Source organism: Hevea brasiliensis, chromosome 3, assembly GCF_030052815.1.
Source record: "Hevea brasiliensis isolate MT/VB/25A 57/8 chromosome 3, ASM3005281v1, whole genome shotgun sequence".
Taxonomy (NCBI): Eukaryota; Viridiplantae; Streptophyta; class Magnoliopsida; order Malpighiales; family Euphorbiaceae; genus Hevea; species Hevea brasiliensis.
This window is the reverse complement of record NC_079495.1, coordinates 47,789,977-47,814,485: the sequence shown is the minus strand read 5'-3', so window position 1 is coordinate 47,814,485 and position 24,509 is coordinate 47,789,977.

Here is a 24,509-nt window from a genome sequence, read left to right as displayed (position 1 = left end):
TGAAGACTACCCTAGAATCTAGAAGTGAACCTAGGATCTCTGTCAGACACAATTGATACTGGCACTCCATGCAATTTTACAATCTAATATATGTACAATCTGGCCAATCTTTCTAGGCTATAGTCCATCCGAACTGGCAAAAAGTGAGCAGACTTGGTCAATCTGTCAACTATAACCCATACTGCATCTTGATTACTCTGTGTCCTTGGAAGTCCTGTAACAAAATCCATAGTTATTCGTTCCCATTTCCACTCTGGTACTGACAAAGGATGTAACAAACCAGCTGGAACTTGATGTTCTGCCTTCACTTGCTGACAAGTTAGGCATTTGGAAACAAACTCAGCTATATCTCTCTTCATACCCATCCACCAGTAATGCTCTTTCAGTCCTCTGTACATTTTAGTTCCACCAGGGTGCATAGCAAAAGGAGACTCATGTGCTTCCTTCATAATGATCTGTCTCAATTCCACATCACTAGGAATGCACATTCTGCCCTGATGTAGCAATAAACCATCATCTCTCACAGAAAATTCAGGTTTCTTGCCCTGCTGGACTTCTTTCAGTAGCTTATGATATTTTTTATCACTCTGAGCAGCCATTCTGATCTGATTAGTGAACACTGGCTGTACATGCCATGCAACTACTGTCTGTCCCTCATCATCAATCTCTAAACTGGCATGCTGTGCTTTCAATTCATATACCATGGACAAAGGAGAAACTTTGAGACTTGCCATAGTCTTGCGACTTAAGGCGTCAGCCACCACATTTGCTTTCCCTGGCTGATAGTCTATTAAGCAATCATAATCTTTAATCAGTTCTAACCATCTCCTCTGCCTCAAATTCAATTCCTTCTGGGTGCCCAAGTACTTCAAGCTCTTGTGATCTGTGTAAATGTAGCATTTCTCCCCATACAAATAGTGTCTCCAGATCTTCAGAGCAAAAACAATAGCTGCTAGCTCCAGATCATGTGTTGGGTAGTTCCTCTCATGCGGTTTTAGCTGGCGTGATGCATAAGCAATGACATTTCGATCTTGCATCAGTACACAGCCTAATCCATTGTGAGAAGCATCACTATAAACTGTGTATTCTTTACCCGGGGTAGGTAAAGTGAGGACTGGAGCTTCAGTCAAACACCTTTTCAACTCATTAAAACTCTGCTGGCATTTATCAGTCCACTAAAATTTTACATCTTTCCGAAGCAGCTTGGTCAGTGGAGAAGATAACATAGAAAACCCCTTCACAAACCGACGGTAATATCCAGCTAAACCTAAAATCACGAATTTCTGTGATGTTCCTAGGCGGCTTCCAATTAAGGATAGCTTCTACCTTGCTGGAATCTACCTTGATCCCTTCAGCTGACACAACATGTCCCAAAAAGGAGATTTCTTTAACCCAAAATTCACATTTCGACAATTTGGCGTATAGCTGTTTCTCCCTTAAAGTCTGCAGTACAATCCGCAAATGTCTATCATGTTCTTCTGCATTCCTAGAGTATATCAAAATGTCATCAATAAACACCACCACAAATTGATCGAGATATGCTCTGAAGATAGTGTTCATCATATCCATAAAAGCAGCTGGAGCATTTGTTAACCCGAATGGCATTACTAGAAACTCATAGTGGCCATACCGAAGTTCAAAGCGCTTTTGGAATACTCGCTCTTGCACCTTCAACTAATAATAATCGATCGCAAATCAATTTTGGAGAATACAATGCACTTCTTCAATCGATCAAACAGATCATCAATGCGAGGCAATGGATATCTGCTTTATTGTCACCTTATTCAACCGCTTGTAGTCAATGCATAAGCGAGAGTACCATCCTTCTTCTTAACAAAAACACCGGTGCTCCCAAGGTGACACCCTAAGGTGGATGAAGCCCTTTTCAAGTAATTTTGGCAACTGTATCTTCAACTCCTTCAACTCTACTGGTGCCATTCTGTATGGCGTTATGGAGATTGGATCCACACCAGGCATAACATTAATTTCAAACTGCACTTCTCTTTCCGGAGGTAATCCTGGCAATTCATCAGAAAACACATCTGGAAAGTCATATACTGTAGGGATGTCCTTCAATACTGGACTCCCCACTTGGGTGTCTACCACATGTGCCAAGTAGGCTTCACACCCCTTTCTGATCATTTTTCTGGCTAGTGCAGCCGAAATGATGTTTGATGGCAATAACTGCCTCTCCCCATGTATTACCACATCACTGTACTGAGGGAGACCAAAAGTGACTGTCTTCAGCCTACAGTCAATCATGGCATGATGCCTAGCTAACCAATCCATGCCCAATATGATATCATAATCTCTGAAGGGCATTTCAATGAAATCAGACAGAAAAGTGTGTCCTTGGATCACCAAAGGACAATCTCTATACATTCTATTAACCCTGACCTCCTGTCCTAGCGGACTTGTTACTTGCACCTCAAAGTCTATTTTTGTACATGGAACAACAATGCAATCAATGATGCTAGCACTCACATAAGAATGGGTAGAACCGGATCAAATAACACAAACACATTCTGATTAAAAGTTGAGAAGGTACCTGCCACAACATCAGATGTCTCGGCCTCTTCTCTCTGTCTCATTGCATAGACTCGACCGAGCAATCGCCTTGCTCAATGTTTTATCGTGCCTTGGCCGCTTGTCGGGCTACCTCTACCCCCGCTCTACCTCGCTGGTGGTTGTGAACTTCGTGACAGTGGCTCGAATCGACCCTTCCGCAGAGTAGGAGGTGGTCCAACTCGCGACCATCGGTGCGCCTTGGCAAAGTGTCCTGTGCCTCCATAATTATAACAGGCTCCAATAGCCTTGTAGCATATCCCACCATAATTTCTTCCACAAGTTTCACATTGGCGGGGAGGGTAGGAACCTCTGGTACTCACGACTGGATAGAGGAGGCTTCGTCCCCGAATATCTTCTCCTACTGCACTTCTTGCCACCTCCGCCATGTCCCCATAGTTCTTCCTCTTCCAAAGAGGGACCACTAGAACTCTGTTCTACAGATTTTACCTCTTTCTCTGTCTTCTCTGATTTCTTTTTCTCAGGAGCAGCTTCAAACTCAATTCTTTCCAACTCTAGGGCTTGAGAAACAAGTTCAGAGAAGTTAGTGTGTTTGAACCCGACTACTTGTAATCTGATACTGGGCTTCAAGCCGCCAAACCTCTTGCATCTCTCTCGCTGGTAGCAAGTAAACTTATCGCATAATGGCTCAAAGGGAAAATTCTCTTTCATACTCAGTCACTGATCTGCTCCCCTATTGAAGACTTAGGAATTCTTGTAACTTCTGGTCTACGTAAGCATCGGGGACATATTTTTATCTGAATTCCCTGATAAAGTCATTCCATGTTAGCACTGCAGGTTCTACCAGACTGTGGGGAATGGTTTTCCACCAGTCATAAGCATCCCCCTGTAGTAGAGATACAGAGTATTCAAATCTGAGCTCCTCCGTGCAATGCAGTTTCTTGAATACCCTATCCATCCTCTCTAACCACTGTTCAGCCTCTAGAGGATCTATCGTCCCTTAAACTCAGAGCCCATACTTCATCAATTTGTCATATCGCTTAGTAGGAGATCGTGGTCGTACTAATCGTGTCTCAGATTGGGACTTGAGTAGGCACATTACCAGCCATTTGTTGGAATATTGCAGCTATCTACAGAGCGAACTGAGCAGGGAACTGCGGTACTGTAAGGGCTGGTGCTGCTGAACCACTGACATTATGTAGGCCTGGGGCATCCCCTTGCACCTCAGCCTCAATAGATTGATCAACTGAACGATCACCCTCTTCCATAGTCAATGCGAGGATTTTAGATCTCCTGAACAAATAACACAAGGAGATTTCCTCCCGTTAATGCATATTTATAATGTAATGTACTGTATGTATCAAACAATGATGTTGAGCAGTTGTACTATGACGAAAGAATATTCAAGTAACATGTGAAAATAGAATTTAAAAATTTTGCTCTGATACCACTTAAACATGTCACACCCTACCCCTCTGTAAGGCATAACATGATCCCATAGTATACCTAATGAATTACCAACTCCATCTACTGATAACCCATTAAATACACTACAAGGGATTTTAAAAACTTTTCTTACTTCTTTTACAGTGGTGAGCACTATTTACAGGTGTTAAAAACTTTTGTGAACCGAAGTGAAACAGCTAACTCATTTGGACTATTAGTAATTTTTGTAAAAATTTTGGCAGAGTGCCATCTGTATTTTGGATAAAACAGCTTCTGTAAAACCTCAGTAAAAGCACTTCAATATATTTCCAAATCTCAACTCTAACATATTTCTCAACACAACATATTTCTCAACTCAAGTCCACAAAGTGATTTTTCAAAGATCGAGATACAAGAAATATAATACAATTTTTACAAGTCAAAATAACTCATAATTTACTTTACAACTTCAATGTACAATTTTAATTTACAGCTGCTCAAAACTAAAAACAATATGTACATACAGTGGTCAAACATTACAGTACAAAATGCAAAATGTGGTATACTCATTATACCCGATAATCTCTCTGGATGTACTAGCACTTAGTCTCACGCTCGTCTGCCTATTTACTCGCGATAAAGAATAAAGCTATCAGTGAGACAATGTCTCACTGGTGCACAACATTAACCAAATACAACTTTAAATCACAATTCACAATTTATATAAATAGTGGATACTTAAAACCATAGTTAAATTCAAGATAATAAATGTCATAAGGAATTTAACACAATATCACATTAAATCTCAGTAATCAAAACATAGTTAAATTCAAAAGACAGTGCTTGTCAATAAGCATTTAAACTCCATTTCACAATTTCACAATACATATCAATAAACCACACACAGCTTAATCATGATCCAAAGTTCAATTCGTCCCAAAAGCCAATGGCTAATGAGGTATTCAATTCGTCCCAAAAGTCAATGACTACTGAGGAATAACATAGCTAGCTAGCAAAAATATGAGTACTCATCCAATTCGTCCTCAACAGGCACACACCTCAACACTTCAGCCAGAGAGGGAATTCAATTCGTCCCACTAGACAAGCTAGCGAGGAATACAATCAATATACATGATAGTTGTGGTTTCAAACCATTTCCAATGCTTTTCAATCAATAAGTATCCATCAATATCATTCAAATAATTTCTCACAATTTCAAACCATTTACAGTGCTTTTCAAGCAATAAATATCCATTCAAACACATTTCCACAATTTAAAACAATAATGTACAAATAGTCATAATTCATTTCAATTGAAAAATTCAAAAGAAATAGTTGTTGTGCACAAACCTCTGATAACTGTCTCCTGGTCTTGACTCAGTGTTTCCTTCCCTTTTCCTGAGTCTTTGCTAACTGAGAAACACAATTTGAAGTGTTTCAGTACTAAATTAAACTGTCTATAATGATAATGTTTGATAAATAATTCACTGAATGCTATTATTTGCTTAATCAGCCTAATATATCGACCCTCAATGCATTCTAGGTAAATTAGGTTTTAATGTTATTAATATGCCACATTCAATAGTCTTTTAGGGTTGGTACATGTTACCAAATTCATTTCCGTGTATACTGCATTTTCTTGCAATTTGCTGGATTCCGGGATACTAGTTTGACCTAGCCAGACGACCTAGTTCCCTCTATTTTTGGGTTTCGGTCAAAACTACAATCTTCTAGATCTATGTCTTATGGAAAGCGGGGCAAAATTTCAGGTCATTCTGAGTTATGTAGACCAAGTTATGGTCATTTTACTATTGCTGGTCAAATTGCACCAAAATTGGTCATTTTAGGTCACTTTAGGTCATTTTAGGTTCGGCCAGTTTTTGGACCCGAAATTGTGAAAGATGTTTGACTTGCTTATGGTCATTTCTGGGCTTTGGTGTCTTCATAAGACTTGTAGATATGGGTCTTACCTATTCATGGTTAAAATTTCAGGTCAATTGGACCTGTTTTGAGTGAATTATGGCCTAAACACTAACTGCTGCCCAAATGGTCAATTTTCAGGCCTTACTTACACTTAATCCGGATTCGGTCATTTTTCAAGCTACCTTGCAAGCAGAATTTTGGCAAGCTTCCTTAATGAAAGTTGGCAAATTTTGTGCTTAGTTTCACCTCCAATTGGTCTCATACCAATTGGAGCCACACAATTAAAGTTATAGGCCTAAAACACAAACTGCCTTATTTAAATTCTTGCATACACATCAAGCATCACTTTTAACACTCATCAAACTTAACATTCAAACCAATTCTGGTTGTACCACAACCTAAACATAATTTATAATATATTATAGGTCATTTTGGCAGCTTACAATTACATTCAATGTGCACCAACAAGTGCAGAATTTGTCCAACTCAATTTACAATAATTCAATCACCAATTCATGCTCATTTACATGTCCCACTTCACACCACCATACATACACTCAAACTGCCATAACAACCAACACATTTTAACATCATTATTCCATAAACCAAGCATGAATTCCAGCATTCCTCAAGAGTTAGCAAGCTGCCACAATGGTACACTTACATTCCATTACTTTCCAAGCTTTAAATCTCATTTTACATTTACATATACTAAGTATACATTACCCAAACAATTTCCTACACAATATACATTTAATTAATCATTTAATTCACCATTTGCAAGCACAATTAAACTTCCTTCAAGGTGCTTCCATGGCTGCCAAAGGTGCACATTCCCATTCAACATCTAAACTCAAAAATTTCTCCATAAACTAAACACCCATAACACCCTTACAAACTTTAACAAAGCAACAACAATCTAAAACTCAAACATACCTATGGATGAGACTTCTCAAATCTTCACCAAAACTTCTTGGAATTGCTATCAAACTCTTCCTTGTGATGTGGGGATAAACTTTAATGAAGTAACCTAGGTGTTTGGAGGTGAAATGAAGAGGATGATGAAGCTTGAATTACATGCGGCAATGGAGGTTTTGGGAGCTCTTCATCTACGGCAATGGTGATTTCTAAATTTGAAGATGAAGTTTTAGTGGAGCAATCTACCCACTTAGTACACATTAAAATCCTTAGTGGTCCACTCACATAAAATCAATCATATTTTATGTTTAAAATGTGTTAATTACCTAAATTGAACCCCATTTTTGCTATTTATATTAGGTACCCCTAAATTAATTTTTCATTATATTTTTCAAGTGTAATATTATTTATTTTTAATGGACATTTAGGTCAAAAGACAACTCGGGGTGTCAAATGACCACAATGCCCTGCTCGTTGCATTCCGATTTTCTGTGAATAACGGTTTTGTCCGCTTTTTCGATTTCTCACTTTTCTTTGTACTAATTATTTAATTTTTCTTTGATATTTCTAATGATATTTGTATTTCAATAGGTGTCTATTTAAGTCCTAAAATATTTTCCGTGGTTCCTCGCGGTCCAGTATTAGTCAACGCCCACGCCGTGACTTCCTGCAAGGCCACCCATCGCTAGGGTTCTCGGCTCGCTTAACTTGATTGCATTTCTTTACTATTATTTTTCCTTTGTTTTTCTTGTATTTTCTTTTCTTCTATTTCATTATTTTATGTCTCCTCACTCATATCGAAGTGTAGTTCTAGGCATCCTAGCTGTCCAGACAACACTGGTCACCGGAACAGTAGTACGCACTACCGAACATAAGGGTGTTACACTAAATATGGTCCAGCTCCTACTACTGTCGAGGGATCTATTCAGAGTCCTGCTCCCAGAGGTTCACAATCAGTTGGTAGAGGCAGAGGCAGAGGTAGAGGCACTGCTTCCGCACTGTGGTACGGTTGGTCGGGCCAAAGACAAGGAAGTGCTTCAGCCAGAGTCTACACAATGAGACAGCGAGAAGAGGCTGAGACTTCTGATGTGGTAGTCGGTACATTTTCTTTCTCTGATCAAGAAGTATTTGTGTTCTTTGATCCGGGTTCAACCCATTCATATGTTAATGCTAGCATAGTCAGTTCACTTGCTGTTCTATGTGTCCAAATGGGTTTCGAAGTGCTAGTAACTAGTCCATTAGGACAAGAGATCCGAGTCAACAGAATTTATTGAGACTGTCCTTTGGTGATCCAAGGACATGTTTTCCTGTCATATTTGATTGAAATGTCCTTCAGAGATTATGGTATCATCTTGGGCATGGATTGGTTAGCCAGGCATCACGCCATGATTGACTGTAGACTGATGACAGTCACTTTTGGTCTCCCTCTATATGGTGATGTGGTAATACATGGGGAGAGGCATTTACTGCCATCAAACATCATTTTGGCTGTACTAGCCAGAAGGATGAAAGGGGTATGAAGCATACTTGGCACATGTGATAGACACCCAAGTGGGGAGTCCAGCACTGAGGGATATCCCTACTGTATGTGACTTTTCGGATATATTTCCTAATGAATTACCAGGATTACCTCCAGAAAGAGAGGTGCAGTTTGAGATTGATGTTATGCCTGGTGTGGACCCAATCTCCATAACGCCATATAGAATGGCACCAGCAGAATTGAAAGAGTTAAAAGTACAGTTGCGAGAACTGCTTGACAAGGGCTTTATCCGCCCTAGTGTGTCACCTTGGGGAGCGCCAGTGTTGTTTGTAAAGAAGAAGGATGGCACTCTCCACTTGTGTATTGATTATCGACAGTTGAATAAGGTGACAATAAAGAATAGATATCCATTGCCCAGCATTGATGACTTGTTTGATCAGTTAAGGGGTGCAGCTGTGTTCTCCAAAATTGACCTGAGATCAGGTTATTATTAGTTGAAAGTACAAGAGCAGAGTATTGCTAAAATTGCCTTCAGAACCCGCTATGGCCATTATGAGTTCTTGGTCATGCCATTCGGGTTAACTAATGCTCCGGCTGCTTTTATGGATCTGATGAACACTATCTTCAGACCATACCTCGACCAGTTTGTTGTGGTATTTATTGATGATATATTGGTCTATTCGAGGAATGCAAAAGAGCATGATAGACATCTGCGGATTGTACTGCAGACCTTGAGGGAGAAACAGCTATACACCAAATTGTTGAAGTGTGAATTTTGGCTGAAGGAAATATCTTTCTTAGGGCATGTAGTATCAGAAGAGGGCATCAAGGTAGATCCAAGTAAGATTGAAGTTGTCCTTAATTAGAGGCCACCCAAAAATATCACAAAGATTCGCAGTTTTCTGGGTTTAGCTGGATACTACCGTAGATTTGTAAAGGGATTCTCCATGTTGGCATCTCCATTGACCAAACTGCTTAGAAAAGATGTGAAATTTCAGTGGACGGATAAATGCCAACAGAATTTTGATGAATTGAAGAAGTGTTTGACTGAAGCTTTAGTCCTTACTTTACCTACTTCGGGTAAAGAATATACAGTTTATAGTAATGCTTCTCACAATGGGTTAGGCTGTGTATTGATGCAAGATCGAAATGTCATTGCCTATGCATCACGCCAGCTAAAACCGCATGAGAGGAATTATCCGAAACATGACTTGGAGCTTGCAGCTATAGTGTTTGCTCTTAAGATCTGGAGACACTATTTGTGTGGGGAAAAGTGTTACATCTACACAGATCATAAGAGTTTGAAGTATTTGGGCACCCAGAAGGAGCTAAATTTTAGACAGAGGAGATAGTTAGAGTTGATAAAAGACTCTGATTGTCTGATAGACAATCAGCTAGGGAAAGTTAATGTTGTGGCTGATGCCTTAAGTCGTAAGGCTATGGCAAGTCTACGGGTTACTCATTTATCCATGGTACATGAGTTGAGATCATTGCATGCCAGCTTAGAGATTAATGATGGTGGGAAGACAGTAGTTGCATGGCATGTATAGCCAGTGTTGATTGATCAGATCAGAATGGCTGCTCAAAATGATGAAAGGTATTAGAAGCTGTTGGAAGAAGTCCAACAGGGCAAGAAACTAGAATTCTCAATCAGAAATGATGGTCTACTACTACATCAGGGCATAATGTGTGTTCCTAATGATGTTGATTTGAGGCAGATCATTTTAAAGGAAGCACATGAGTTTCCTTTTGCCATGCACCCTGGTGGCACAAAAATGTATAGAGGGCTAAAGGAACATTACTGGTGGATGGGTATGAAAAGGGATGTGCCAGAGTTTATATCCAAATGCCTAACTTGTCAATAAGTGAAGGTAAAGCATTAAGTACCCGCTGGATTGTTACATCCACTATCAGTACCGGAGTGGAAATGGGAGAGAATAACGATGGATTTTGTTATGGGACTTCTGAGGACACAGAAGAGTCATGATGCAGTATGGGTCATTATTGACAGATTGACCAAGTCTACTCATTTTATGCCAGCCCGGATGGACTACAATTTAGAAAGATTAGCCAGGTTGTACATTGATGAGATTGTGAGACTACATGGAGTGCCAGTATCCATCATATTACACAGAGATCCTAGGTTCACTTCTAGATTCTGGGGTAGTCTTCAGAGAGCCCTAGGAACTAGATTGAACTTCAGTACTGCATTCCACCCACAGACAGATGGCCAGTTTGAGAGGATAATTCAGATCTTGGAGGACATGCTACGGGCTTGTGTGATTGAGTTTGAGGGCAGTTGTGATACACACTTGCCTTTGATTGAGTTTGCTTACAACAACAGCTATCAATCAAGCATTGGGATGCCTCCATATGAAGCGTTGTATGGTAGAAAATGTAGAACCCCGTTGTGTTGGGATGACATGGGTGAAAGAAAGATGATTAGACCTGAAATTGTTCAGCAAACTGAGGAGAAGATCAGGGTGATCAGAGATCAACTTAAGACTGCATCATACCAGCAGAAATCCTACATTGATTTGAAAAGAAGGGATATTGAGTATGCAGTGGGTTAGAAAGTTTTCCTCAAGGTTAATCCTTGGAATAGAATTATGAGATTCGACAGAAAGGGAAAACTATGTCCTCGTTTTCTTGGGGCATATGAGGTTCTAGAAAGAGTGGGTCCTTTGGCATATCATTTGGCACTACCTCCAGAGTTGGAGAAGATACATAATGTCTTCCATATGTCTATGTTGAGGAGGTATCGATCAGACCCATCTCATGTACTACCAGTAGAAGAAATTGAAGTGAATCCTGACCTCACATATGAAGAAGAACCTATAGATATTCTGGCTTATGAGGTGAAGCAGCCACGGAACAAGCAAATACCATTGGTAAAAGTGCTGTGGAACCATCATTCAGGCCAGGAGGCTACTTGGGAATGAGAAGAGGACATGAGGAGACAGCACCCACAGCTGTTCAGAGATTGATACCAGGTAAAAATTTCGAGACAAAATTTATTTTAAGGGGGGGGGGGAGGAGAATTATAACACCCCTATTTGTATAGCCTGGTATATTTCACTGTTCCAGTGACCGGTGTCGGTTCGAACAATTAAGGGGATTAGAACCACACTTAAGACAACTAAATAAGCCTTAAACCCAAATAATTAGTAATTATCAATTAGTTAAGTATAAATAAGAAAAACAAAACATAAGAAGTTAAACGAGCCGAGAGTCACAGCGATGGGTGACCTTCTCGGGAATGACTGCGAAGTCATTTTAAACTCAAATTTCGAATCAGAAATGTGACGCCATGTCCTTAGGACCGCATTAACACAGTGGAAAAGATAAAGTCACGAAAAAGAACTATTAAGCCAGTCAAATAATTAGGTCAGGGAGCTGAAAGAAATGTTAAGTTATTTGCAAACCGGGTTGAACCGGCGAGGGGCAATTTCATCAATTGACCCCGAGAGCTGACTCCTGACCTAACTGTCAAATAAAATTGGAGAAAAAAAAATTTAAAATTGAGAATTAAATTAAAAAACTAATAGAAAAAAAAAAAGAAAGAAAATGAAAAAGTGAAGAGAAGTGACATCATGCATGACATCATGCATGATGCCATAAATCCTATAATTAATAAATTTAATTATTTAGATATTTTGGTCTTCCATAAATTAAAAATTCATAAAAGAAAAGAAAAGAAAAAAAAAACATAAAACTCTTCATCTTCCTCATATGTGCCGGCCTCACTCTCTCTCTCCCTCACCATGGTTGTCTTCCATTAAAGCTTGCACTCAAGCTTAAATTTCTTCATTAAACCTTAATAGCTTCCATAAAAACCTCATCAGAGCTTGTTATCTCAACCTAAGAAGAAGATTGAAAGAGGAAAGAAGAACAAAAGATAGAGATTTGAAGTTCTAAGAAAGGTTAGTAAGCAAACTTGATAATTTTAGTTTGATTTCTACATTTTTAACTTATTGAACATGTAAATAAACATTAAATAAAAGAAAATTTTGTTGAGGGACCATGAGTGAATTTCATCCAGCTAGGGTTACTATACATATCTTTGTGTTTTGCTTGAATTCGATATGTTAGGTAAGCTTGTATGTATGAGGTAGTGAGGTTGAGATACTTAGAATTAGCTAAATGCAACAATTTAGTGTGGTTAGGGTTTGGACACTTAGGGTTTAGAGACAAAAATGTGAAAAATTAGTAAATGATGTCTTGGACCTAGTTTGAAGGGAGAAATGGTCAATTGTGACCAAATGGAATGTGTTAGAAGTGTTTGAATCAAAACCAAATTCGGATTGAGTGTGATCATGCTGCTGGCAGTATGACCAAGGTCCCTTTGAGGGACCAAAAATAAAAATGTACAAGTCCAATTGGTATGAGACTAATTGGGAATGAAAATAGACACTAAATGACACAATTTTCATTTAGAAAGCATGCCCAAAAAGTGACCAAAACCCAGTGAACAAATTGACTAAACTTGGAAAATCTCAGTCTGCCCTGTACAAAATGACCAAATGAACAGTATTTGTTCATTTGGCCATAACTTGAGCTAGGCAGATCTAAATGACCTGAAATTTTACCAGTGGACAGTTGAGGTATATACCTAAAACTTTCATGTAGAACACCAACCCAAATTATTCCATTAACCAAGTCATTTGGCCACCCAAAATTGGTGACCTAAAACTGCCAGAACCAAAAATTGCTCAGAAAATCTAGGTTAAGTCCAATCTGGCAGCCATGGTTCAAATGGCTATAACTTGAGCTACAAAACTCCAATTGGAGTGATTAAGAAAGGAGAATAAACTTAAGACAATAGGGAACATTTTCTATGCAGAAAGTTTTGCCAAATTCCAACAGTAAAATGACTAATGAAACAGTGCAACCTTTGACACCAAAACTGAAAATTTATCAAATTTGCTTAAAAGACTTAGAATTTGAGTAAACAACCAAAACCAACAAATTTAGTGACCAAAATGTGGTATGTGGGTGAAGTTGGAATTCTCATACCTATCAAGCTTTAAAAAGTCAATAATTTGACTTGAATAGTATAGTGAATAGTTACCTCGAAACAAAAAATTTAAAAAACGCGAAGTTTAGCACATTAGAGCTAGGTAAAAGTGAAGTTAAATTTATTTTTGGATTTATGCTAAGTTATGGTACTGAAACACTGTAAAATTGTGTGTTTCAGTTGAAAAGAACACCGGGAAAGAACCCGAAGAATCGAGTCAAGGCTAAGAGGCGACTCGTTTAAGGTTTGTACACAACATATAGTTTCTATAAATTATTTGCTGCATATTGTTTTGAATAATTTGAAAAAGTGAATTGTGACAGTATTTATGATGCTTTTGATCTAAATTGTTGAAAGTTATTGTGTATGTTTGAAATGGCAATGTTTAGCAAATTGTTAAGATAAGTTTTGAAACCACAGTGTCATGACCATATATTTGAACACCTCACTAGCATGACTAGTGAGGGTAATCAGTTTCGAATTTTGATTCTTTATCTGGACAAAGTGTTGAGGTGTGTGTCAGTAGAAGAGGATTTGAATGGATATCTATATATTTGAGCTAGCTAGCCTTGTGATATGATTTCTCCTTAGCCTCTGGCTATTGAGATTATATTTGTTTCGAATGGCATAATATAACTGTGAGTTTTATAAAATGTGATTTGATACTTCAAAAATGAAATTGTTTAGGATTTAAATCTCATAATTCATGTTTTGTATTTAATTCTCATATTCAGTCCAATTTCTCAATAAATGTGATTTAAATTTTGCATTAAGATTTTTTATATGTTGTGCGCCATTGAGTCCTAGTACTCAGCGATAGCTATTATTGCTGTCGCAGATATAGAGACTAGAGGAGCAGCAGATTGAGCTGCTGAGGACAGGGAAGTTACTTACCTTGAAGCTATTGGGTATAATTTATACCCTGACTGTAAATATTTTTTTTGATGTATGTAATGCACATAAATGTATGGATATGTAAAAATGGGTCTTGAGTAGCTTGTACAAAATTTGTAATAAATTTTAGTTTGGATTTTCTTAATGTAAATTTTAGTATGATGTATATATAAATTATTTATCTTCAAAGAAATATGAATGTATGAAATTGATTGACAGTATCTTGAGGATTGTTGAATTTTGAACTTGTGAAATTGGTTGAGATTGATTGTGAATTGAAGAAGTAGTTGAGAAAACTATTGGAAGTGCTTTTTACAGGCATTTGAAGAACTATTTTCTCAAAATACAGACGAAACTCTGTCAAAATTTTTATAAAATTTGCAGAAAAGTAAAATGGACCAAAAATATTAACTAGTTTTAATTTTAATTAAATGTATTAAATACCTATTAGAAAATGCTCACCACTTAACAAAAGTAAGAAAATTATTTTAAAATCCCTTGTAGGGTACTTAATGAGTTATCGGTAGGTGAAGTTCGATAGTTCATTAGGTATTCTACGGGATCATGTTATGCCTTACAGAGGGGTAAGGTTTGACAAACATGCCACATTTTGAATTCTAGAATTGTTGGTATTGGTTGCCAATACCATTTCTAAGCTTAATTTTAATTGTTCAAAATTTTCATTTTTCAAGCTTTGTGTTTACTGTTCCATTAGTCATTTTTACATTGGGAATTTGGCAAAATGATCAACATGAAAGTTGTTCCTAGTTTTGTCTAGTTATATTTCCTTTTTTGAATACTCCATTTGGAGTTTTATAACTCAAGTTATGGCCCAAAAACCACAATTGGCTGGATTATACTTTTTCTAGAATTTCTGGACTGACCAAATCTATAGTAATTGGTGCAGTGATTGTAAGTCACTTTTTCAATGTGTTGTGGTCATAATTTGGGTTAGTTTATTCATGAAAGTTGTAGGCCTATATCTCAGCTTGTTGCTGGTAAAATTTCAGGTCAATTGGACCTTTCTACACTGAGTTATGACCAAATGACTAAACACTGTTCATTTGGTCATTTTACCCAAGCAGATTGCAGGTCACCCGGATTAGGGCAATCTTTAGGTCAACTTGGTTTGGTTTTCTGGGCATGGTTTCTTCACCAAAGTTGTGCCATTATGTGTCTAGTTTCATGCCTAATTAGCTTTGCACCAATTGAACATCTACAACTTCAGTTATTGCTACCTAAACCTGTTGGACTCATGCCCAGTCCTGCAGGTCACCAAGGGCAGCCACACCAAACTCAATTTCCACTACACAAACCACTTCATTTTTTATTTACACACAGCCAAATGGTCAATAATTGACCATTAAAACTCTATTTCACTAAATACATGAACAAGTCTCAATTTCAAGCTCAAACCCTAGCTCAAGCATCTCAAAACTTGCATTTTGAACCTTTCACTATCCTAACCAATAGATTAAGGTTAAGGGTAGCTATTATACCACTTTAATTCTAAGAATTCTTCAAAACACTACCAAGTTCAAGGCTGTTGGAATTTAGAGCAAGACATACACATAATGTTTACTAAATTTTCTTGCAAATTTGTATCAATTACCATTCCTTCAATATGAATTTAAAGAGAAAAACAAGTTTAAGTCACTAACCTTTAATGGAGTGAAATTCCAACTTACTAGGGTTCTTCTTTTTCTTTTCCTTTTGCTCCCAAAAGACTCACCAAGATGTAAGAACAATTTTTTTGTGTCGAGAATATAGGGTTTAGTTGGGTAAAAGCTATGGAAATCAAGCTTTAAAAAGCTTGAAAATGGTGGCTATGGAGGGAAAGGGTGACGGCAAGAAGAAGGATAAGAGTGTTCTTATTTTTTTTCTTCATTTTTCTGCCCATTATGTCTCTTTTAAATAAACTTATGTCATGTGTCAACATTGGATTGGTTGAGAGAATTTTAATGACGTCATTATGATGTCATAATTCCAATTTCTTTCATTTTCTATCCTTTTCTTGTCTATTTAATTTCAATTAAATTTTTAATAACATTTATTCACATTTTGTGTCATATAAATTATTTACATAAGTGGACAAGTTGGCCAAAAATCATCTTTGAAGACGAAATGACCAAAATACCCTCCGTTTGGCTTAACGAGCCAAAATTGTGTGTACCGATAGAAAATTTTTTTCTAAGCATTTTATTGGCAATATAATGTCATAAGAACCTCAATGACCCTTCTCTGGAGTCCCGAAAATTATTTTATAATTTTTTCCCCGGGTCTAGGGTTATTAACGGCCTTCACCGTCACTTCCCTTTCGGGTTACTCATCCTTAGGGTTTCGGCTCGTTTAACCATAGTGTATTTTGTTTCTAAAAATTTTTCCTTGATTTTTATGAGCATTATTTAGTTTCTTTATAACTCCCCACTTTAGTCTAATTATAATTTCAAACATTCTAGCTGCTCGAACCGACATTGGTCACTGAAACAGTAGACTGTACAGATTAGCTAAAGTTAGGATGTTACATAAATAGTACATTCATTAAAGTACTAAAATTAATATTACAAATAATTTTCATTTCAATTACACACTAAAATAACATTACAAAAGTTTTTGTACAACTGCCAAATTAATTTACATATATATAATTATATGCATACATCAAAATCTATGTACAAAGGTATACTTATGACATACCCGGAGCTAGTCCCAATTTGTCTTCAAGGAAGCTTACTCAACTGCTCCATGCTCTTTTCACCTGCGATAGCATGCAAAGCTATCGCTGAGTGGTGAACTCAATGGTGCACAACTATAATTTAAAATGTAATACAATATACACTGACAAAATTATAACAATTAATTTGAAAGTCTTCAAATTCAACAAAATTTCAAAAGTCAAAATCGTCGTTGCCAATAATATAAATCATTTGTTAAAATGACTTTAAGCAAGAAATTCAATTTATCAAATCACAACTGAACATTTAAAGTAATTCCAGCAATCATAGAAATAAAGATTAATTCCAATAAAATCAATTATGCATAAATCCCATTTGAAATTGAAATTATTTACTATTTAAAAACCATTCTTTGTCTCACTAACTATGCAAGAATAATCTGCAAGGGCCATCTTCAGGGTGATTCTAACTCCCTATGGTCGAGAAGGTCGAATCGGGATTCTAACTCCCTATGGTCGGGGAGGTCGAATTATCTTGCATAGTACACAACACAATAATGAAACTTTCGAAAGGGCCATGAAAAACTTAGATCTAACCTCTAATAAGAGGAGAATCTAAGCCTGTGCATGTTCCATGGTAATCAAAGCAAAGCTAACTCCATTGTCTTCTCAATAAATGAGAGAGATGGGTAATAACCTAGTTAAGCATGTATAGTGAGATATAAAACAATATCATAAATCTCTTTGTCCTTTTTGTGAGTATAAATCATAATATAATTCAATTCAAAGTCAATTCCAATATCCAATAATTTTTATGCTCATTACAATTCAAAACATATTTTATCACAATTTTTCCAAAACTAATTTATTCAATCCAAAACAATGCTCAATAATTGTTGAAATACCATGTCACCAAGCTAAATTCATACATACTATAATAATTTCAATAATCATTGAATAAAATCCAATCCTTGAAATAACGTCATTTAAAAACGTCATTTAATCATGTGAAATATTCAGAATAAAATCAATTAAAAACTAGCTGTGCACAAACCTCTTATTTACTTCAATTCTTGTTTTTCCTTCGAAGATCCCTTTCTAGTCTCTTTTTCAACTGAAACACACAATTTATAGTGTTTCAGTACCATATCTCATAATTAGTCCAACAATTTATTTTATGCCTACTTAATTGTAGACTTAAATTTGCTTAAAATTGTAACCTTTGAATTTAGCATTTTGGGTTACTATATTTTACTGTGCCATTGGTCTAGTTATTGTGAGCATTTGGCTAAATATCCTTCATCAAAGTTGTTCCTTATTATCTTAGCTTTAATTCACTTTTTAAATCACTCAATTTAGAGTTGTATAACTCAAGTTATGGTCAATTAACCATAACTAGATCAAATCTGAATTTTAGTTTCCTTAATAGGCAGATTTAGTACTGAATTTGACTAATTTTTTTGGATAGTTTGTAGCAACATTTAGGCTTAGCATTCTTCATAGGATTTGTTATCCTATGTCTTAAGGTCACTTAGAATTTTTTGTTACAATTTTTCATTTTTCTAGAATTAATTATTGCCAAGATATTGGACTTGACTCAAGTTGGCTAATACTCATGTGATTCTCAATTAGGTCAGTAGCTTTGACCTATAATTTAAGCTTCTTACATTTATAAATTATGGGAGGTGTCTAAAACAATATTTTAGTTCTATTTCTTAGCTTTCCAAAATGGTATGGCTCATTCCAATTGAATTTCTCTAGAGGAAGATAACCTTAAAATATCATTCTGGATTCATTGGTCAATTGTGCAAATTTCCAGAATTGGTATGCTAGCTTAACCTAATTAATTGACTTAGTTCTTTTGATTTTTGGGTTTTGGTCAGTTTACCAATTTTGTAGGTCTATGTCTTCTTGAAATTTGGCACTGATTTCATGTCATTTGGAGTTTCCTGGACCAAGTTATGGTCCTTTTACTAATGCTGGTCAAGTAGCACTTATTTGACAAATTCTGGGTCACTTTTAGGTAAATTTCAAGTCTGGCAATTTTTGTAACCCAAATTGGGCAATCAATTTGACTTAGTAAATGACATTTCTGGATTCTATGGTCTTCATAAAAGATGTAGCCCTATGTCTAAGCTTTCCATTAATATAAATTCCAGGTCATTTAGACCTATTTTGAGTGAGTTATGGCCAATTGAATGGCTACTGTTCATATGGTCAAATTCTGGTTTCATATGTTAGGCAATTTAGGATTTTATCATTTTTTTAGGTCACTTCTGGGCAGAATTTTGGCATGACTTATTAATGAGAATTGGTCTATTATAAGTCCTATTTCACCTGTGACACCCCTTACCCGACTACAGTGTAGCCGAGCAAGTTATGCCACTCAGTGTGTCGGAGCACTCTATTTTATCTTAATTCATTTTTATCGTAGTTTTGAATATAACTTGTGAAATATAATTCATTTATTGAAATTGTAATTTATTTGAGGTTCCAAAAATTTTAAAGAAAATCCGGCGGAGTACCGGCTAAAAATGGAGAAACAGCTTCTGAACTCGTGAAAACACTTCCTATATTCTTATTCATTCATCTCAACTCCATTTATCAAAATCTCAATATTTTTCAGTTCACATTCATTTCTCAATCATTCACCTCATTTGATAATCATGTACCAGTTACAGATCAATATTCACTTTTCCATTTACAAACACAAATTTGCATTATTTACATGAAAATCAAAATACATTACATAAGTTTCATTACATATGAGAACATCAAAATTTATTACAGAATGCCAAAATGACACCTAGTGTCTTACCAATGCACTGCAGAAGTTGAGGTGACATGGACACATTGCAGAATTGCAGGATGGACTTACTCAATTTGTGGTTCATCGGCTCGATCAAGATCTTCAAGCACTACGCGCTGCAAAGCGACGCGCTAAGCATAAAGCTTAGTGGTGCAAATAATAAAATAAAAAGAAATAATATGCAAATAAAAATCATAATTTTTATTTAGCCATTGTGTTCATAAGAACTGAATAATTATCAACTTAATGTTTAGTTGAGGGCTAATTACGTTTTATGATATTAACTTCTTCATGCATTTTGTTTATTTATTTTCTTCCTGATCTTGAGTTTCTTTGTATTCTATCGTAATCATTCCTGATATTTAATTTTCGTATTTTCTTTAACAATCAGTTCAGTTACAGTTATACTTTTCCATGCCCAAGTAACCTATACTGAATGATCGGATCGATAACGGTCGTTGGCACCGACACCGCGTGCTCGGGTCATTATACCATGGGACGCAGAACGCCAACCATGTATGTAACAAGATGGCTAAAAAGCCATGATATCACATAATTGGGCATAAAAGCCATGAATACTGGCATAAAAGCCATGAATACGGGCATAAAGCCATGAATACAGGCATAAAGCCTTTCCTTTCGCAGTACTGCTAAAACAATACCCTATTGGCATGCCAAACTATCCAAACCAATCACATTAGGCCTACTAGGGCATTTTGCATTTTTAAGTTTCACAATTTTTTTGAATTTCAAGTTTTCATGTCACTATTCATTTCATTAGTCAACTAAAATGTTGACTTTTGCATAAACAATAGGTACATTGGTTTTAATACTCCCAACATACCACATTTTGTATTCAAAACTTGTTAGTTTTGGTCACTTTCTCAAAGCTTAGGTCATTTTGGCAAAATTGCCAATTTTTGGTTTTGGTGTCACTATTTACCTCATTGGTCAACAAAAATGTTGACTTTTGGATAGAAAATAGGTGTATTGGTTTTAACACCCCAAACATACCACATTTTGTATGTAAAACTTGTTGGAATTGATTGCCATTTCCATTTCTCAACTTAAATCTAAGAGGGCAGAAATTTCAGTTTTGGAGACCCAACTTTACTGTTCCATTGGGCCCTGTTGCAGTGGGAATTTGAAGAAATGACAAACATGAAAGTTGTTCCTTATTTTGTCTAGTTGAATTTCTTTTTTTGAATCACTCCATTTGGAGTTTTGTAACTCCAGATATGGTCCAAAAACCACAGCTGGCCGGATTTGCATTCTGCAGAAATTGCCATATCTACAGTAACATGAACAGTGACTGCCACTGCCATTTGGGTTAGGTTCTGGCCATAATTTGGGGTAGGTTCCTTCATTAAAGTTGTTTGTCTATGTCTTAACTTGTTGCTGTAAAAATTTCAGGTCAGTTGACCAAATCTACAGTGAGTTATGGCCAAATGAACAGTTACTGTTCATTTGGTCAATTCTGCAGGGGCTGTTGCAGGGTGTCCGGATTGGGGCCAAGTTTTGGTCCTGTTGCTTTGATCTTTTGGGCATGGTTTCTTCAGCAAAAATGTGCCATTATAAGCCTAGTTTCATGTCCAATTGGCCAAACACCAATTGAACCAACACAGCCCAAGTTATGGCAGTGCAAGTGGACTGAATTTTCAGTCCCTCTGTTGCTGTCTTTAGGCAGCCTTCCATTTCAGTTTTGCCATGCATTAACTCACTTCAAATTATGATTAACTTGCCTTAAATGGTCACTAATTGACCACTAGAATGTCCATTAATCAATTCAAATGCCAAGTCCAATTTTCCACTCCCAAACCCTAGCTCAACAATTCAAAACCATGTATAATCATTTCATTTATGAATTCACTTATAAGTTACACTTTAAGGGCAGCCATACTTGCTTATTAGATTCCCAAAAATTATCACCATATCACCTTAACCTTGGCTGCCCAAAATTTAGGGTTAACATACCAATGTCTTTTATCAAAATTTCTTTGTCATTTAATCACCTATATAGCTCTTAAACATGAAATTGAAGTGAGATTTAAAGTTTAGGGCACTAACCTTATTAAAGCTCCCACTTGAGCTTGTCAATCTTTAAAATTTCTCCCTCTAATGGCTGTCTAAATATGATTTAGGGTGTGAGGATAAATTTTAGTGAAGTGAGGATGAGGTTTTATGGTGTAAAGGGTGAGGTTTTAGCAAGAAAAAGAGAAAGTTTCAATGGAAATTGTGAGGGAAATAGGGGCTGCCGGAAATGGAAGAAGATGAGCAGAAAAATTTCTCAAATTTTAACTTCTTTTTGACCTTTTTTAATTGGTTTAAGAGTGCTTGTTGAAATTTGATTGGTTGGGAGAAAGTGAATGACATCATGTGATGTCATTATCCTTAATTTCCACTATTTTTCTTTTCTTTTCTTTTCTACCACATTTCAATTTAATTTTTAGTAATATTTATTCATATTTTGAGTCATAATAATTATTTAATTAACTGGACAAGTCGGCCAAAAATCACCTCTGAAGGCGAAATGACCAAAATGCCCTCCGTTTGGCTTAACGGGTCAAAATTGTCTGTACCGATTGAAAATTTTTTCTAGGTATTTTCTTGGCATTCTAATGCCATGGAAACCTCAATAACCCTTCTCTGGAGTCCCAAAAATTATTTTATAATTTTTCCCCTGAGTCTAGGGCTCCTCGCTATGAACCGCAACTTCCCTCTGGTTACCCATCGCTAGGGCACCGGCTCGTTTAACTTGGTTGTATTTTATTTCAAAAATTTTTACTAAATTTTTATTATTAATATTTGAGTTAATTATGATTCCCGACTTTAGTTTAAATATTTTTCCGGACGTTCTAGCTGTCCGGACCGACACCGGTCACCGGAACAGTAGAATGTACGGAGTTGCTACGGGGAGGGTGTTACATCACCTCCAATTGGCCTCATACCAATTGGGGTCACAAATTTCCATTTATTACCTAAAATGCATACTGCCCTAATTAACCATACTTTGCATTGCAATTTTGCATTTCTAATGAACACCATACACATTGCATCTTGGTCAATTATCCAACAATAATTCAATACAACCAATATCTAGCCACAATATATTTGATCAAGTATCCAGCCACAATATATTTGATCAAGTATCCAGCAATTCAATCAATGTCCAAATACAATTCAGCTCAAGTAATTATCCATCAACTCAATGCAATTTAATCAAATGTCCAATAACAATTCAATTGCTCAAACCTAATCCAACTAATCAAGATCAATAATATACATCCATTGCTCTTAAATCAACATTAAATGTGCATGAATTTAAGGCCTTCCTAAGCACATCAAGGCTGCCTAATTTACACACATACTTCAATCTCCCATATTGACTTCCTAACCTCACTTTCAATGCACAATTCACACATACACATGGTAATCAAGCTCTTATACATTTAAGCACTCTAATTAACTCTTCAAATCACCAAATACATAAAGAATTAAATCATACTCCCATAGACATGAGGGCTGCCAAATTTGGGGCTTTGTCAATACTCATCAAATCCTTCAATTTCTTCCATAAATTAACTCACCACAACTTAAATTACAACTTTAATGAAGCAAGTAAGAAAAAATTGCACTTACCTCTTTTGAAGCTTATGCAAATCTTCACCAAAACCTTCCTTCCTTGCTCCCTATCTACTCCCCATGGTGTATGGACAACTTTTAACTAAGGAGGCTTGAGGTTTCCATGGTTGGATCATGGGTGGATGAAGGTTCACTTATGGACAGCAATGAAGGTTTTTATTTGAGAATGAATTTGGCTTGAAGATGGAAATGAGGAAGAAGAAGTGAAAGTGGCACTTTCTTGTCCTTTAGCACCATTTTATACTCCACTTAGTGCTCCACTAATCTCAATTAACATTTAAATAATCCTAACTTTTCCATAATTGTAATTAACACCCTAATTTCTCACTATTTAATTTCATTCCAATTTCATTTTTCAAGTGATTTTCAAAATTTAATACTACTTATTTTTAATGGACATTTAGGTGAAAAGCCAACTCTAGGTGTCAAATGACCAAAATGCCTCTTCTCAAGTTATATTTCTGATTTTTCAGTAATACTAATTTTTATCGATTTCTGAAATTTTCATTTTCATTTGTACTAATTCATTAATTTTTCTTCGATATTTCTAATGTCAATTACACCTCTATAGGCCTTTAATTATGTCCAAAAAATTATTTTTGAGGGTTCCCTATGGTCCTGGGGTCGGGAATTGCCTTCACCGTAACTTCCCGCTGCGGTCACCCCTCGCTACAGTGTCGGCTCGTTTAACCTAGTTTCATTTCCTCTCTTTTATTTTTCCTTAATTTTTCTTGTATTTTTTTATTATTTATTTCATTATTTTATGCCTTCTCACTATCACTGAAGTGTAGTCCCAGACATCCTGACTTATCCAAGCAGACATTAGGTCACCAAAGCAGTAAAATATACGGACTATGTAAAATGAGGACGTTACAATTCTTCCACTCTAAATAAAAATTTCGTCCTTAAAATTTACCTGATGTATCTGTTACTTCCTTGCTTTTTCATTTCCTTGTGTTGTTTCGTCAATATCTAGGTTTGGCTCCTCTCTAGCCTTCATGGCATACACCCATGGTGTCACCCTAACTTCGGTCCTTTCGACCGTCTCAGAAATGGCCTTTTGTGAAATCTTAGTCATCTCTGCTCTGACTACACCTCACTGGATACTGTGTCCCACCATTGATATGTATCATCTTGGAGTAGAGACACAGCACCCTCCAGGTTCTGTTCTGACCAATTCTCATACTTACTTTCCTATGTA